The following is a 6,391-nucleotide window of genomic DNA, read 5'->3' as shown; positions in this document are numbered from 1 at the left end:
TCATGACCCTGTTGTCTCAGCCTCCCAAGTGCTAGGGTTACATGGGTGCAACACCACACCCAACCCTCAGGTCCACTCACGACTCAGAGTCAACCAAGAGTGTCGGGCAAAACCCGCAGATTCGGCCAATGGTGAAATAAACAACTCCTTTTAGATTCAGACTGTTTATTATTTACATAAGGGCAGAAGTAAGATCTGCAGCAGGACAGGTCAAGAGGAAGATGGAGAACCTGTGTGGGGCCAGGGCTGAAAGCCAGCACTAGGGAGGTAGAAGCAGAAGGATTTGAAGTTTGAGGTCATCTGCACAGACGTAGTGAGTTCAAGGTCAGCTTAGACGAAATGACAGAGAGACACAGAGAGAACTAGTGAGAAGGCTGGGGTGGGAACATGCCTCTCCTTAGCTTTTCTGGAAGAGTGGAGGATCTTCTGTTCTGTAGAAAAGCCACAACATTCTGCCTAACCTCAGGCCTCCCATGGTTAGCTGCCACTCAGAGATTTGTATAGTGGGCAGGGCATGTGGGGAACCATTTTCCTTACAATGGTTAGGACTTCCCTTCCTTCCCAGCATCTCCACAGGCCGCGTGAGTGGCAGGAGGAGGGAAGATGCAGGAGGAGAAGGTGTTAGGTGGAACCTTGCTTGGTCCCTGGGCCCCCACATACTAGAGCTGACTCTGTCCCTTGCCAGGGTTTTCTCTATCCTTCAGGGATGCCATGTTGGGTCTTTCTAAGGAACTCCTGGTGACGGGACCCAGCAGGAATCCTCAGGATGGTGGCTTGGAAGCAGCCCTTCTATCCTGAGTTCACAGGTGACCTTAGCTATTTTGGACAGAAGACAGATAGCAGTCCTTGACTGCAGGGGTGTGTCTAGCTCTCCAACACAGTGCAGAAGCTCTGCTCGCCACATGGAAGTAGCTCAGCCTGACCACAGCCCTCCTTCCTCTTCTCCAGTGTTCATCTGTTGTGCGGTATTGGAGATGGAGCCCAGTGCCTTGTACTTGGTAGGCAAGGGCTCTTAAACTGAGCTATAATCCCAACCCCTCACTGGGGGATTCTAGGCAGGTGCTCTCCCACTGAGCCACGCCCCCAGCCCCTCCCTGGGGGATTCTAGGCAGGGGCTCTACCACTGAGCCACACCCCTAGCCCCTCACTGGGGGATTCTAGGCAGGGGCTCTACCACTGAGCCACGCCCCCAGCCCCTCACTGGGGGATTGTAAGCAGGTGCTCTACCACTGAGCCACACCCCAGCCCCTAGGCAGGTGCTGTACTGTTGAGCTACATTCCTAGCCTGTTCCTTCTTTCACTCTTTTATTTATTTGATGCAAGCTGAGTGGATGCTAGGATGCTAGACCACCCTGGACCCCTTCTTGGTAAGCCCTGTGCTTGTTGACTTGGCTCTGGAGCTTCTCATTGTAAAGTATTTCCCTCTATTTCCCTACCTGGCTTCTTTGGGACCAGATCTGAACTTGAGAATCTCCAGCTTTAGCCTCATGGGTGCTGAATGAGCCAGTGTGTGCACCTTCAACCATCTTCCCGATTGCACCGGTTAAGATGGAATAGCTCTCGTCTGCCTTATCTTTGTTCTCAGTTAGCTTTTGTATTTTGCTTATTCGGGAGAGGGTTTCCTCCGGTCCAGGCTGGCCTCAAATTCCCTGTGCAGCTGAGGATGACCTTGAACTCCTCCCAACCCTCTAAGTGCCTCGATTTCCTGCCTCAGCCTGCCCTTAGCAGCTGGGGCTGCAGCGTGATGAATGGTTCCCAGATTCCTTTGTCATGGAAAAGTGTGCAATGGGGACTGTAGAGATGACTGGGGCTAAGATCTCTTGCAGCTCAGTCATGAGAGCCTGAGTTCGGATCCTCCACATCAGATGACTCACACATTTCTATAACTCTAGCTCCGGGAGATCTGTTGTGTCATTCTCCTGTGGCCTCTGTTGTCGTCTGCAGACACTTTTGGACATACGCCTACACAAGCACATGCACACTGTTCCGTGTATACACACGCGCATACATAGAATGAAATCACAAGAAGGAAGTTGTAGCTGGGCAGTGGGTGGTGCATGCCTTTAATCCCAGCACTCAAGAGACTGAGGCAGGTTCAAGGCCAGCCTGGTCTATAGAATGAGTTCCAGGATAGCCAGGACTACACAGAGAAACCCTGTTTTTGAAAAAAAACAGAGAGGGAGAGGGAGACGGAGGGAGAGGGAGAGGGAGAGGGAGAGGGAGAGGGAGAGGGAGAGGGAGAGGAGAGGAGAGAGAGAGAGAGAGAGAGAGAGAGAGAGTGCTTATTAGAACAATATGCTATTTCCTATTTTATTATTAATTACTCTTCATCTCTTATTGTACCTAATTAAAATTTTATTACATTTAATTTACTTAATGTGTGTGTGTGTTTGCCCACGCACGCAGGAGAGGGGTGCCCTTGTGCTGCAGGAAATCTGTGGAGGACAGAGGCCAACAGGAATCAGTTCTCCCCTTCCACTATGTAGTTCCCAGGGATAGAACTCAGGTCATCAGATTTGGCAGCAAGCACCTTTACCCACTGAGCCATGTTGTCAGCCCTCATTGCTGACATGATTTATAAGTTAAAATTTACCCCATGTGTAAATGTACAGGAAATAATGCTGTATCAAGGTTCAGGGTTTCACGCATCTACCAGGGGTCTAGGCACATGTCCTCAGAGACAAAAGAGGAGGACAGTCCAGCCAGAGACATAAATGACATTTGTGATGTTAGTAACCGTCCCCACTGGCCATTTCAAAACCCTTTCATCATCCCAGGCTGGAGCCCAGTAACCTTAAGCAATAATTCTCTCCCTAGAGCTCCGAACCTCTCACCGATTTTCCTTCTCTTTCATTTGTCTTTTATGTATAAAAAAATCACTCTATCGTAAACATCTTGCAAATAAAAAAGTGTCACACAGCTTGGTTACCACAGCTACTCAAACAGGCTCTGGCCCAGACCTAAAGTCAGTCAGAATAGCCATTCTGCAGCCACGCTTAGTAGCGGCCGGTCACCTTACAACCTAGCATGGAAGCAGAGGCAGGCAGATCTCCGAGTTCCAGGACAGCCAGAGCTACACAGCGAGACTGTCTCAAACAAAACAAAGTTCTTTTGTTTTCTTTCTGTTATTACATGTCCTCCCTTAAGATTTTATGTTCTGGGGTTGGGGATTTAGCTCAGTGGTAGAGCGCTTGCCTAGGAAGCGCAAGGCCCTGGGTTGGTCCCCAGCTCTGAAAAAAGAACCAAAAAAAAAAAAAAAAAAAAAAAAGATTTTATGTTCTGAGTCCATCCATTGGCTGGATTTTTTGACTCTATTTTTCTTTAGAGATGGATAGTGTTCCCACTTTACTTGTGCATCTGATTGCCATTATCTCGTCTCCCGTTGATTGACAGTGAGGCTGGTTCCAGTCTTTGCTACAATGGGCAGAGCAGCAGTGGGCATGCGGGTGCAGTCTGTGTGGTAGGGCACGGGCTTCTCTGGGGATATGCCCTAGAGTGAAATAGTGAAATCATATGGCAGTCTTATTTTTTTTATCCGGAGCCGGGGACCGAACCCAGGGCCTTGCACTTGCTAGGCAAGCGCTCTACCACTGGGCTAAATCCCCAACCCCGGTAGTCTTATTTTTAATTTTTTGAGAGACCTCCAAATTGATTTCCCAGTGGCCATACCAATTTGCACCTCACCAGCAGTGTTGTATATATAAAGCTTCTTCTCTCTCCACAGCCTCTCTAACCACTGTTGTCAGATTTTTGCTGAGAGCATGACTGGGGCATGGCAGTATCTTGAAACCGTTTGAATTTTCATTTTAAAATAGCTATTGGGGTTGGGGATTTAGCTCAGTGGTAGAGCGCTTGCCTAGCAGGCACAAGGCCCTGGGTTCAAGGCCCCGGTTCGGTCCCCAGCTCCGAAAAAAAGAAAAGAAAAAAAAAATAGCTATTGGTCCTTGGTGTTTCCTTTCTTGCAGGAGTCAGTTCTCTTTGTTTGAGGTAGGGTCTCCTGTATCTGGTCTCCCATTGGTTTATGGCCCAGGTATTTTGCCTGCCCATGTGTCCATGCCTTATGTGGATGCAACTGCCTGAGGAGACCAGAAGAGGGCATCAGATCCCCTCAAACTGGAGTTAGAGTTGGTTGAGAGCCACCAGAGGGTGCTAGAAATCAAACTTGGGTCCTCTGGGAGAGCAACCAGTGCTCTTAAGCACTTGGCCGTCTCTTCAGTAATTCCCCTCATATTGAAACAGCATCTAGATAAGTAGCCCAGGCTGGCCTCGAACCTCCTGAGTGTTCCAATTGCATACATGCCTGTCTTATTACCCCAACCCTGTTCCTCACAAGCTCTATCCTTTCTGAGATATATCTAAGGTAGCCCAGGCTAGCCTCAAACTCACTATAAAACTGAGGGAGGGTAACCCTCATCTTCTTGCCCCCAGTTCTGAGTGGTGAGATTACAGGCATTTATAATCACATCCAGTTTACATTGTGCTACAGGTGGAACCCAAGGTTTTGTGCATGGCAGACAAATCCCTCTCCCAACTGAACTACATCCTCAGACATCGCCTCTCATTTGTAATTGGCACAGACCCTCTGATCTCACTCTTCCAAACCAAACTCTCTGGCCTGGCATTTGGGACCCTGTCCACCCACTGCCCTTAAACTCACAGTCCCCCTCCCCCATCCCCCAGCCTCAGGACCATCAGGCAGAACATGTATGGTCCCAGCCCTCTGTGGTTGACCACTACGCTGTAATGGCTCGGTCTGGCTGTCTGCCTGGTTGTCCCATGAGCCTCGCCTGGCACACAGCCAGGGGTCTGAAATGCCCATTGAGGGGCAAACGAAGACACCTAAAAGATGCCCCTGCCAGCTGTGGCCCTGTTGTGGTCCCTGCGAGTGAGGGTCTGTCTTGCCTCGGTGTCCCGTTACATTAGAGAGAGTCCTTTGCTCTCTACATTAGAGTACTCTTTTTGCTGTGACCTTTGGGAGAGTGGAGGGGTCACCTTGTTATCTCCTACATGTTGCTTCTTGGATCCAGTTTAGCCCAAGGATGCCACAGGGGGCTGCAAAGATGGAGAGAGAGAAGAGCGCTTCCAGCTCCTAAGTTCAGTTCCTGGCACCCAAGCATGCATCCCACAACCAACAATGACTCCAGCTCCTGGGTATTTGATGCTGTGTTCTGGTCCTGGGCATGAACATAGCCCCCTTCCCATATATTTAAATAAAAACAAGTCTTGGAGGGAAAAAGAGGGACCTGACATGCCCCTCCTCACCCTCTTTTGTTGGCAGCATTTGGGCTCAAGCTCAGGGCATTGCACATGCTAATGCTGTATTGAACCACACCCCAGCCCCTCACTGGGGGATTCTAGGCACGCCCCATGCCCCTCACTGGGGAGACTGAAAAGCCCCCCTCAGGGGGGATTCTAGGCAGGGCTCTACACCACTGAGCCCCCACTCTCTCCTGCTATCAGGAGACACTCTCTCTCTCTCTCCCTTATAATCCAGGCCCCAATTCTGAACTGGAGGCACTGAGAGCTGACTTAGCATTGTGCTTACTTTCCTCCCTTGCATGTGCTTAGCCCTGTGCTCATCACTTCCCCGAAGCTGCTCTTGGAGCCAACGCAGGGTAGTCAGCACCCCTTATGGGGAAGCAGCTGTGAATGTCTCGCCTGACACTCTGGAGTCTTTAGCTTTTCTGGGTCTGTGATGTACATTACTGGCTCCGACCCTGCAAGGGCAGGGGAACCCTAAGTTCGTGGGTCTGACTTGGGAAGGAGACGTAAGCCTGTGTCTGCAGGACAAGGTCTTTCTCAGAGGTGAGCAAGCTGGAGGATGTCGGCTGTGGCTCTGCTTGTGGGTGAACATGGGATCCGATCCCTTGAGGTCGTTTCTCAATCATCTGCGTCAGAGCTGGGACACCCCGTGCTTCTTATTGCCCAACCCTCCTAACAGGCTAAGTTAGGGAATTTCTGTCCCAGCTCAGTCCCTCCCGGAAGGCCGTCATTGACTTGCCCAATGACGTCCTTACTGTCCTAACAACTTTCACCACCCCAACTCCTCACCTTTCCATACGAACCATTTATCATGGCTCCCCCTCTCCTCCGCCCTTCAGTTTTGAGACAGGGCCTCATGTAGCTCGAGCTGCCTTCGGGTTTGCTATTTAGCTGAGACTGGCCAGGAACTCCTGATCCTCCTACTTCCACCTTTGAAGTATTGGAATTCCAGGCATGCACTACCACATCCTGTTTATGGGGTTCTGGGATGGGACCCAGGAAGCCCTGTATGCTACGTATAAGCACTTTACCAACTGAGCCACATCTCTGGCTCTGGTTTCATTCTTCATACTATCTCTCTTTTTTCCATTTCCACCGAAGTCTGCCCCTCCGTCCAGGCCCCACCCAC

The sequence above is a fragment of the Rattus rattus genome, chromosome 16 (genome assembly GCF_011064425.1).
Source record: "Rattus rattus isolate New Zealand chromosome 16, Rrattus_CSIRO_v1, whole genome shotgun sequence".
Taxonomy (NCBI): Eukaryota; Metazoa; Chordata; class Mammalia; order Rodentia; family Muridae; genus Rattus; species Rattus rattus.
The sequence above is the reverse complement of the archived record's forward strand: the minus strand, read 5'-3'. Positions refer to the sequence as shown.